General features: G+C 37.9%; 1 non-coding gene across 1 annotated transcript; it reads right to left on the bottom strand.

Moving 5' to 3' along the window:
- Positions 1-11,604: 11,604 nt before the first annotated feature.
- Positions 11,605-11,711, bottom strand: LOC114385532. The gene has a single exon (XR_003660902.1). It is a non-coding gene; the product is annotated as a small nucleolar RNA R71 (small nucleolar RNA).
- Between the last annotated feature and the right edge of the window lie 270 nt (positions 11,712-11,981).

Here is an 11,981-nt window from a genome sequence, read left to right as displayed (position 1 = left end):
TTCAAACATTAGGAAGAGAGAAAAGACTTTAAATCTTGATCTACTCAAAGGAATGTTATGCGAAATCGATCACAAACCTCTTAATATTCAGAATTATTGTCGTATTGATTTGCATTTGGTTCTGAGGCACCTCTAATCTCAACTTCATGACTTTTCCATTGATGCAAGATTGTGTAATCCTCATCATCTAATTCGAACATGTCACCTTCTTTAAAATTTTCTTTTGATTTATCATGTTGAGAACTTTCTTTTACTCCATCAGATTCAGGAACTGGAGGTTTTTTTTTATCTTTTGTTGAAGGCATAACAAATTTTTGTTGGATTGATTGAACAACGATGGTAACCTCATTTTCTTGTTCAACTTCTGGTACATTAATTTCAAAATGAGTAGGATCAACTTTCATAGTTTCAGGTTGTCCGAAAACGGTCTTTTTGACTGGGGGAAAAAGTTGGTTTGTAATGCCCTGAAAGTTCGCTAACTATAAATTGATGTTTAATCTATTTATTGTGTTATTTGATTATGTGATTGATTTGGGTGAGTTGATGTATTGTTTGAATTAGCCATGTGTTATTTGCTTGATATGGATGTTGAGTTATGTGGAGTTTTATTGACTTGGGTTGAAATTATGAGATTTCAAGATTTACCTAAACCTGTCTCTGTAAAACGACAATTTCAAACTCGTTAACTGTTGGATCGTCTTTAAATTTGTAGGTTCATAACCCACATCTTGTTGTTTCGACCATTGAGATTTATAAAATAACACATTTTGATCACTTAGTGTAAGAAGCACGCTAAGCACAATTCCAACCCGAGAGGAATTGCGCTCAATGTGAAAAGTCGCGCTTAGCACCAAAAGTGGATTCCCACTTAGCTAGACGAGCTCGTTAAGAGAGATCTACAAATTATAAATACGTTGTTCAGGGTGAAAAACATGATTTCATGCCTCTCTCTCCCTCTCTCAAAACTCTGCCCAAATCACCCTAGAAACTCCTACTCCACCACCTATGACCACCAATGGCCGCCATGAGCCGTCGTTGCTTGTCGCTGGACCATCACACGGAGAGAAATGCTTTAATCAGAGTGATATCCTCAGAATCCATCTCAAGGATTCAGTGGAGGACAACATCCCAATTCTTTCTTTCATAGTTTTTCTGAGGTAATCTTGACTTCTATGTCTTTCTCCTAGTTAGCTTGAGCTTCTCTTAGTGTCCCTTATGTTTTGGGTACCGTAATAGGATGTTTTTACACTTCCTTTGAAAAACCCTTAAAAATGAGACATTGTAGAAGTTACCATTTTATAAATTGATGTTATTTTTGTGATCTTCGCTGAACCCAGGTCACATTGGCGTGGTCAGAATTTCAAAATGACGTCTCTTTGTAGTAGAACCCGAAATTCTCGTAGCCCTTTATGTTTTGACAGGGGTAATTGACCCCGAGTGTTATTATTAACCTTGTTTTTGAAATCTATACTAAATTGCCTTTGATTTGGTATATAGAACTATGTGTTTGGACCAACGAATGTGAACGTGAGAGGTCTCTGAGCAACATAGAGAGGAGCTGACGGAGAGCTCACGATAGGTGATGAGAGTTTATTGTAATTTCTAGCTTTTGATACCATAGTTGGGGTCATGGAATCCAATTATGGGGATGTATGTTTGTCCCTATGCATGCTGGTTTTCAAGAAAACTGTATTGTCAACTAATGGGATGTGATATAATTGTAATTGTTGAATGATATTGTTGTTTGATGAGACTTGTGTTGTCTGAAGACCTGGGGAATATGAATCCCAGGCATAAAATTATATGTATATATGTGGAATGCGATTACTGATGATGTTAATTGTCACAACCTACCCTTCGACAGGGTGCGAAAAGGCCAAAGCGTTTGTCTCCAAGGGAGAAAATGAGCGGAGTCACCACCAACGTTTATTTGAGGAAAACGTTAGAAAAACCAAAAATACGAAGGTCTATGGATTTTGAAAATGAGGGTTTGGGAGTTGCTTACTTGCAGGGAAGGTATTAGCACCCCACGTGTGACACCCTTTACCCCTCACATATATACTAATAAAGGAATAAAAATTCAAATATTAATTAAAAGTATTTTAAAACATTTTTAAATACAAGTCTTTCAAAGGGGTAAAAGGCTCGCATTCACTTTCTTCTACATCATATTCAAACTTGTCCAAATAAATAATAAAGTCATCTCAGCTCAAACAAGGTCATCTAAGACTTCATACAATTAATATAAAACCCTATACCCCAATGTGTCATCCTATCAGAGTATTATGTCCTGATGTCCTTCAGCACAAGGTTCCTTAAAGTAATTCACCTAGTCATCTCCTCCCCCAAACACAAAGTTCAAGATCACTCACGTAATTCACCTAGTCACAACTTACTTAAGCATCACTCACGTTATTTCACCACTTTTTCGCACAACATTACATCGCAACACCACACGTCTCATTAGTTTTCACAGCATTCACGTATTCAAGGATCAACACATAATATCACCAAGTCAATCAATACACAAGCGTTATGCAACATATACACTAAGACTCAATCCTATATGCAATGTGGTACCATGTTAGTGAAAAACCTCGTCGGGCGCCTAGGAGTACATGACAAGACAAACCACACACTAGCAAGTCAGGTCACTCTCACTAGGTAAGATCATAGGGAGACCAGTCAGATTCACAGTGTTTTGCGAGAATGCTCCAACCATATGGGATCAACATAGGCTTAAAGGAGCACTCAAACTGGGTGACCCCCAAGGCCTACACTCCGAAGAGTCCGTTAGGGCCTCTCCCTCCTGATTCAGGCCCAACTCTATCTATGAACTGTACAAAACACATGACTCCTCATTTGTTCTCAAAATAGTTTTAACTCTAAGGGTCTTAGCATTAACTTGTCGCCCATGAAGGGACTTAGCATTAACTCGTCGCCCTTAAAGGGACTTAGCATTAACTCATCACCCTTAAAGGGACTTAACATTAACTCGTCGCCCTTAAAGGGTCTTATAGTCATGTGAAAAACCATGATATCACCTTACCCTTAAGGAATTTTGGAGCTTTGGAATTGTTTTGGGAATAAGTGTGGGGGGGTTTTGTTGGATAACATGTTTTGTTGGCTATGCTTCATGATGTATTTTTGGGCCATACTGATGTACATTGTATATGGGTTAAATGTTGGACATGCTGCTGAATGATATGCTAGTTCTCAAATGTTACTGTCCATAAAAAATGAAAAAAAATTGCAAAAAAAAAATTTCAAGTTGAATCAATTCGAAAAAAAAAAAGAAAAAAAAGCAAGGTTGAGTGAATAGGATCTTAAATAGAAAATGAATGATGAGACTCTTGGTTCTACTCTTTATGTTTAAATTTTATCTTTAGGTCTTCTTAATTTTTCTTAATATGCACTTATTCCCCATTGCTCCTCTATTCCTTTGGGATTTAGCTACTTATTCCATATTTTTCCCTACCTTGTCCTTGGCTCCATTACAATCTTAAAAGACCTTTTGATCCTCATGTGGTTATGTTTATGGGTTGATTGTCAATTTTAGAATCTTGCCAAGTTTATGCGGTGTTGGTTTTCATGGGTGCTTTGAGGGTAAATAGTAGCCTAGACACTTGAGAGATAAAGTTTATATCTTGTGAGGCTTTATCACTTTTCATTCTTGAGCTTATTAACTATTTTGCCATGATTGGGTTGCTTGGATGATTTCAACGAATGTCTTGACTCTTTGGATCTCTTCATGTTAGATGTTACCCATTCCTTTCATTCCTTGATGTTCATTAAGGAATATGTAAATGTTTTTGTTTGTCTCTCTTTGATATCCTTGGATTTTGTTCTTTATTTCATTTTTCCTAGGAGTGCAAAAGGCTAAGTATGGGGGGTTTTGATGTGCCATTATTTTCTCCTATTTCTTAACCCTTTTTGCACCATTTTAAGTACTGATTAGTCTTAATTGTCAAATTAATTAGGCAGTTTTATTATTTGGGCTCATTCAACTAATTTGATGTTTTTAATCTAATTTCATGAATTAATGAAGCATTGGGCTTGAATCCAGAATTACGCTTGGACTTGAAGAGGGCAGACTATTTTATTCTACAAAATTTTATCTTATCTAGACTTTATCTTATCTAGATATTATTTAGATTTGATCTCATCTAGATATTATTTCATCTAGATCTTATCTTATCTAGATTTGATTTTATTTTATTTATGGGCTTGGATTTAAAATAGATTTGTAAGCTTTGGGGCTGAAAAACTATAAAACAGCACCAAGGTTCTAGTTTAGCCCCCTCTCTCCTCTCTCTTCTCTCTCTTCCTTTTTCGTTTTTAGTTTTAGGCTTCTCTTCTTTTAGACACTTTTTCGTTTTGCAATTCCAGTTTTTACTTTTCGTTTCAGCAATAAAATTTTGTTCTTCAATCCATAATTTCGTTCTCTATTGATTAATGGAAGGCTAAGTCCCCAATGTTGTTTTCTCGTGAGGATCAAGGACAGTTCTCTTTGAGGTTCTATTATTACTATTAAATTCTGTTCAGTTTTTCCTCTTCACTAATTACTCTGAATTTGTTGCTATTAATTCATGCATGCTTAATGCTTGACTAATTGTCTATGCGCTTAATTTACGTTCATGCTTAATGATCGTTTATGAGTAATTGGTGTATGTGTTGCTTAATCACATAATGAATGTCTTATGTTAAATTTCGCTTAGTAATTTAATATAGGGTTGGATTAAGTGGTTGAACTGATAAAGGATAAAATCTCGTAACCTAGGATAAGAGACTTGCTTGTGAATCAAGGGGAAGCAACGTGTTTTAATTATGATATTTTCTAATTCACATCTATCCACTGTTTAATTTACAAAAGCAAACAACCCCCCCCCCAATTCGTTACTATTTTCCTACTATCTGTTATGAACATTTGGTGTATCATTGCTCGTTGGGAAACGACCTAGGATCACTTTCTAGTTACTGCATTTTAATGTTTATTTGATTTGGGTACGGCCTCGATCACAGGATAATCAAATTTGCCTCTTCTCAAACCCACTTCGATCCTTTCGCCCGTGAAAACTAAATCGGCAAAGCTTGAAGGTGTGTAACCCACCAACTTTTTATAGTAGAGCACTGGTAATGTGTTTACTATCATTGTTATCATCTCCCTCTCCATCATTGGGGGCGCTACTTGAGCTGCCAGATCCCTCCACCTTTGGGCATATTCTTTGAAAGATTCATGCTCCTGCTTACACATGTTTTGTAGCTGCATTATATCTGGAGCAATAACAGAATTGTACTGATGCTGCCTAATGAAGGCAACTATTAGGTCTTTCCAAGAATAGACTTGGGAAGATTCCAGATTAGTGTACCAGGTGACGACTGCCCCAACAAGACTTTCCTGGAAGAAATGCATCAATAGTTTCTCATCTTTCGTGTATGCCCCCATCTTCTGACAATACATCTTCAGTTGGTTCTTGGGGTAAGCAGTCCCTTTGTACTTAGCAAAATCCGACACCTTGAACTTCGGAGGGATGATGACATCAGGCACTAGGCAAAACACTGCCATGTCAGCAAAAGCATGATCTCTGCCTCCTCATTGGCCCTCATCATTTCCACTATATGATTGAATTTCTCTCTTTCCATCATAGTAGGAGGGACTCTTTCCACCGCAAAATGCAAGGGTTGTGGTTTTGGGTGATACTGAGGGCCCCCCAAATTTTTTGGCAGGGGTACGCCGCAAAATGCCTGCCCCTCAATGGCATATCCCAGGTGAGGCTCAAAGTCAGCTTAGATTATGGTCTTGGGGTGCCCCATGTGCCTCCCCCACGGGTTGAGAGACATGTGCATGATCAGATTGGGGTTGTTGGCTCTCAATGAGTATGGGAGTGGAGTTATTGACATTCTCATTTGGAGTGTGTGCAACATTGGATGATGTGTAGTTGGGAGGCAAGTTGTATGGTGGGAAAGAATTCTTGCTCTGCCCAACATAGGGACTGCTTGTACTTCCCAATGCTTCTCCTCCCCGGCCTACCATATCCGAGATTGGAGGATTTACTTGATTGAGGCCCGATGGGTGAGTTAGGTCTCCCTCAGTGGCGACACTCGTAGTGGCAACTGCAGTCGCATTGCTTTCCATTATTTTCTTCATGCTCAACATGGCCTCCATCATAGCGGCCATTTGGTCTTTCATGGCCTTCATGTCGGCCTTCATTTATTCTTGCACTTCTTCTATTTCACTCATTACTCTAGCTCTGGCACACATTCGGTAAGGGCATCGTAAAGCACGTTTTTTCCTTTTGATTACAATGATTAAAGTTCCGATTTCAAGGAAATAATGCAATGAGCAATGCCACCAATGTGAAGAGAAAAAATAAGCATGGATGTATGTGAATGATGCATTGTAGAAGTATTTCAATTTTTACATAGAACATTCAGTAGAACATATGGTTGAATCAATTCATATTTTCATTAAAACAACATTGTTCGTCACATATTGTCAAAGTGAAATTAGAAATAACACATGGACATCAACATTCCTCAAGTTTTGTAAATTATTTAGCTCAATCATGTGTTGGTAGTAGACAAAAAGTGATGTAACTCGATCCATCTTCTGCCCCAACATTTGCAAGCTGGTTACTTCCATACTTGACCTTGACTTGATGAACCTTTCCTTAAAAACATGTGCTTGGTTCAATCTCGTAATCCAAGGAATAAAAATTTTGATTGTCAATACTTCGACAACATATCATAGAGATGAATGACTAGGGCATACTTAGGCTATGCATGGCAAGTGTAATTATGAGATTGACATGAGATGCCTGAAGAACCATCTTTTCCTAATTAAAAATGCATTATGTACCATGTTCACGTGATTTTCAATCATTTTTCCTAGAGAAATAAGTGCATAATCCCAACATGGTTGGTTTATAGCCATCATCATGGTACCCAACACATGTAACTAAGAATGTGGTGTAAACTTTCATGCTTTATGGTGACTTTCTTTTGTTCTTTTTTGTTTTTGTTTCTTTTTTCTTTTGCAGAGGAAAATGCAAGAATCATGCATAACATGCGAATGATGAAAATAAAAATGTATGCAGTTTGCAGAACAAAAGCATGTTAAATGAAGATGCATGATAATGCAATGACTTATGCAAATGCAATCCATGAATATGATAAATGTAGGAATGATATGCTCATTATGATGCCATAAAGAGATGCATGATGCAATCAAGGAACATGCCAGAGTGAGTTTGCTATGTGCCCCCTAATTCAGGAACCTAATGGAAAGGATCCAAAAGTCCACTTCTAGTGATAATTCCCAAGGGTGGTTTCATGTAACTTAACAGGATTTTAGAGATATCATCCTCTTAGGTAATACATTGTGGCAATAAGTACTATCAACGACAATACATCACCAAAAGAGGAAAACTCTATATCAGTCTTCATTGTCATCAAGCAAGTCGGAGACTCAACATGACCACAGATTGACCTCCACTCCTTATGGCTCACATAGACCCGGGCATAGGGCCTAATATCTCAATGTGTGTGCAAGGTATAGGTGCCATGTGTGCATAGAAAAAATATTTCTAACTATGAATGTAATCGATAGACAAACACAACAACATAGCAAAGGTTATATACAAATATGGACAAAACAGAAGATAAAAGGGAAAAAGGAACATAAATAAAGAAGAAGTCATGATAAAAACATTGCACACTGACTGAACGGCCGAACCCTCTAACGGTCCCTAGTGGAGTCGCCAACTGTCACAACCTACCCTTTGGCGAGGGTGCGAAAAGGCCAAAATAATAGGCCAAAGCGTTTGTCTTCAAGGGAGAAAACAAACGAAGTCGCCACCAACGTTTATTTGAGGAAAACATTAGAAAATCAAAAAGACGAAGGTCTGCAGATTTTGAAAATGAGGGTTTGAGAGTTGCTTACTGTGGGGAAGGTATTAGCACCCCACGTGCCCGTCACAAGGGACGACAGCCTTTAATCGAGTGTACAAAACATGACTTCAAAATTATGTATTTTCACTTTTTTATATTTTTTATGTATTTTCATTTTTTATATTTTATTTTTTAGGGTCGACAAGGGTGTTGCCCTTACTCCTACGTATCCTCAGGTGCGATGAGAAAATCATACCTACGTAGTTCTTTAAGTCTGAGTGTTAAATTATTTTTATGGTTTTTTTAAAGATTGATTTTAATTACGAACAAAACTCGTTTAAGGCGTTGGACCTTGGAACGATGTTTTAAACTTTGAAAAGTGGAGAGAGTCGTTAAAAGTGTTGGACCTTGAAATGATCTTTTGATTTTTGGAAAAAGGAGAGAGTCGTTTAAGGCGTTGGACCTTGAAACAATCTCAAGTGATATTTGATAAAAAGAAAATAGTTATGAGTTGGTTTTATTTTGGTTTTTGTTTATTAACCTTCAATCTTTTTTTTAAAGATAACTTGCGACACTAACGATCGGTTAAAACTTACTTTAAAAAAGAAAAGTGATTATCAATGATAGGAGAAGGAGATGAAGATGCACAAAGCAATAGAGAGGACCCCTAAGGGTCCATAAATCATGTTCAAATCCTTAAAGACAAATACTGACCGGATGAAGAATGATTACGGTCGCGATTCGACAGTGATTTAGCTTCTTTTTCTCTTCTTTTTCTCCAATCCTTCCCCTATGGACCTCATAACCTCCCTCTCAGCTCCTCTTCATGCTTATTTATATCAAAACAAGGCATTTGAGGTCATGACAGCTCGCCCAGGCGAACTATTACTTCATCCTGAAGCAACCTTGCTCGCCCAGGCGAGCTGGTTACTTCACCATGAAGTTATCTGGTGGCCTAGGCGAGCCAAAGGATAGCCTGGGCGAGCCAGGGTTCAGAAAAAGCCTTAAAATGACCATTTTGCCCTCCCCTTTGAGTATTTTTGCTTCTGATGTGCCATCATTTTCTTCTATTGTCTAAACCCTTTTTGCACCATTTTAATTATTGATTGGTCTTAATTGTCAATTAATTAGGCAGTTTTATTATTTGGGCTCATTTAGCTAATTTGATGTTTTTAATCTAATTTCAGGAATTAATGAAACATTGGGCTTAATCCGGATTTTGGTTGTGGACTTGAAGAGGGCAAATAAAGCAGCGCTTACCTTAGTTAATTTCTAATTAGGAAATTTCGCAATTTTATTTTATGTTGTTCAGTGTTTATTTCGTTTTGGGCCAGAGTATTGTAATAGGGCCCAGTGACTTTGAGTGACTCTTTTTAATAGCTGCCTTGGGATTCGTGCAGGGCATTCTATTCTGCTAGGCTATTTTCATTATTCAGAGCTTTGGTTTTAGGTTTTCACGTTTTTCTGTTCCCTTGTTACAGTTTTCGTTCTTATTGCAAATTTCCGTTTTCTGCTTCTAATTACGAGTTCATTCTTGCTTCTTCTTCTACTTTCATTTACGTTTCTGTTCATTTACGTTTCTGTTCATTTACGTTCTTGTTCATTTACGTTTCTTCTTCATGTTTCATTTGCGTTTTCTGTTTGAATTCAGGGAAGGCTAGATTTTCTGGTGTTGTTTCCTTTTGAGGATGAAGCCCAACTCTCTCTGAGGTTTCGTTTGTAATGTGGTTTCCTGGCAGTTTTCCCTTCACCAGTTATCCCAATTTCGTGAATATTAATCAGTGCATGCTTCGTGTTCGATTAATTGCCTCTGAGCCTAACTTGCGTTCATGCTTAATGGACGAAGGGCTAACTGGTGTATGTGGTGCCTAATCACGTATTGAAAACCCTAAGTTGATTTTCGCTTAGTAAATTGAAATAGGGTTGGATTAAGTGGTTGACTGTTAGGGACGAATTCTCCATAACCCAGGATAAGAGAGTGGCTTCTGAATCAGAGGAAACAACCCGTTTTTAATATTAGTAGTTTCGTATTCCATTTTATTTGTTCTGCTCTTTAATTACCAAACAACCAAACCCCCCCCCCCCCATCGTTACTGTTACTGCAAGTATATTATGAACATTTGGCTTGTCACTGCTCGTTGGGAAACGAACTAGGATCACTTCCTAGTTACTGCATTTTCATGTTTATTTGATTCGGGTACGGCCTCGATCAAATTTGGCGCCGTTGCCGGGGAGCAGTGTCCAAAGGTTCATAATAGCTAGCTAGTGTTGTGTGTTTAATCCTTTTGTGTTTTATGTTTAATTGTTAGTATTGTGTTAGTATGTGTGTTAGTGTTGTTTAGTGTCCTGGTATTTTGTTTAATGTGTGTTCTGTTTCAGTTTTCCCATTAAGCGTTTCCCCTGTTTCAGTTTTGGGTGTTTTGTTGTGAAGATTGTGCTTGAAAACAGAGTAGTAGTAGAAATCAGCTTGCGGAAAAGCAGAGTAATAGTAGAAATCAGCTTGCGGAAAAACAGAGTAGTAGTAGAAATCAATTAGAGACGGATTTTAGCGACCACTCATGCTGAATTATTTGGGATTTTTTGTTTTAGTAGCTAGGGTTGTTATTTTTGGCTGAATTTTTTTGTGGTAACTTCTTTTAATCCATATTTTGTGGGAAAAATAGCTAGAGCCTTTAGTTTGGTCAGATTTGAAAGTTCCAAAAAACTATCAAAATTTTGTGTTTGTCAAAACTTCAAACGGCTATAACTTTTGCTCCGGTTATCAGAATCGCAATTATTATATATGCATTTGGGGTAGAAAAAAATTTCCTACGCCATGGCAGCCTGCTGTAGGCCGGCTGAGGTCTCCATCGTCCAAAAAAAACGATTCTGTCAAAAGTTTTTTATTTTTCAAGTTTTATTCACTTATTTTTCTTAACCTACCAATTTTAGCTTTCATAGTTAGACTTTGAATTTTTGTCTGAAATTTTTTGTGCTATCTTCTCATCATTTTATAAGGTTGCTCACAAAATTTCAAGTCATTTGGATATCATTTGAGGGTAGCTGTAGTTCAAACCTACACCTTTATTTACATGACAAGGCAACTAGTTGTGTGCATGCTGAATGTAGTGTATGACTAGAGGCAATCCATCTGACTTACAACCCTTTGATCCTAAGATAGATAGGACATTTCATAGATTAGTTAGGCATCATTTTATACCTTTTGATCATTCTGAGCATTCCATAACTGGTGAATCTGTGCATTCTGTTATTGGTGATTTTGAACATCCTGATCTTGAGCATTATAATTTTGAGCATTCTGATTCTAAGCATTCTGATTTTGCACATTCTGAGAACATGGCACAACCTCCACCTCGTGAGAGGACTCTAAGGGAAATGGCTGCACCTGATTTCACCTATGAAAGCTTGTGCATCCAATACCCTGATGAGGATGTCCCATATGTTCTTAAAACTGGACTGATTCATTTGCTTCCAAAGTTTCATGGCCTTGCAGGTGAAGACCCGCACAAACATTTGAAAGAATTTCACATTGTCTGCTCCACCATGAAACCCCCAGATGTCCAAGAGGATCACATATTTCTGAAGGCTTTTCCTCATTCATTAGAGGGAGTGGCAAAGGACTGGCTGTATTACCTTGCTCCAAGGTCCATCACGAGCTGGGATGACCTTAAGAGAGTATTCTTAGAAAAAAATTTCCCTGCTTCCAGGACCACAGCCATCAGGAAGAATATCTCAGGTATTAGACAACTCAGTGGAGAGAGCCTGTATGAGTACTGGGAGAGATTTAAGAAACTATGTGCCAGTTGCCCCCACCATCAGATTTCAGAACAGCTTCTTCTCCAATATTTTTATGAAGGACTCAGTAATATGGAGAGAAGTATGATAGATGCTGCCAGTGGTGGAGCCCTTGGAGACATGACTCCTGCTGAAGCCAGAAATTTAATTGAGAAGATGGCCTCCAACTCCCAGCAGTTTAGCGCCAGAAATGATGCCATAGTCATTAGAGGAGTGCATGAGGTAGCTACAAACCCATCTGGATCATCTGAAACTAAGAAGCTTGAAGGCAAACTGGATGCGTTGGTCAACTTGGT

The sequence above is a fragment of the Glycine soja genome, chromosome 14 (genome assembly GCF_004193775.1).
Source record: "Glycine soja cultivar W05 chromosome 14, ASM419377v2, whole genome shotgun sequence".
Lineage (NCBI taxonomy): Eukaryota > Viridiplantae > Streptophyta > Magnoliopsida > Fabales > Fabaceae > Glycine > Glycine soja.
This window is presented reverse-complemented; position numbering and strand designations above follow the sequence as displayed.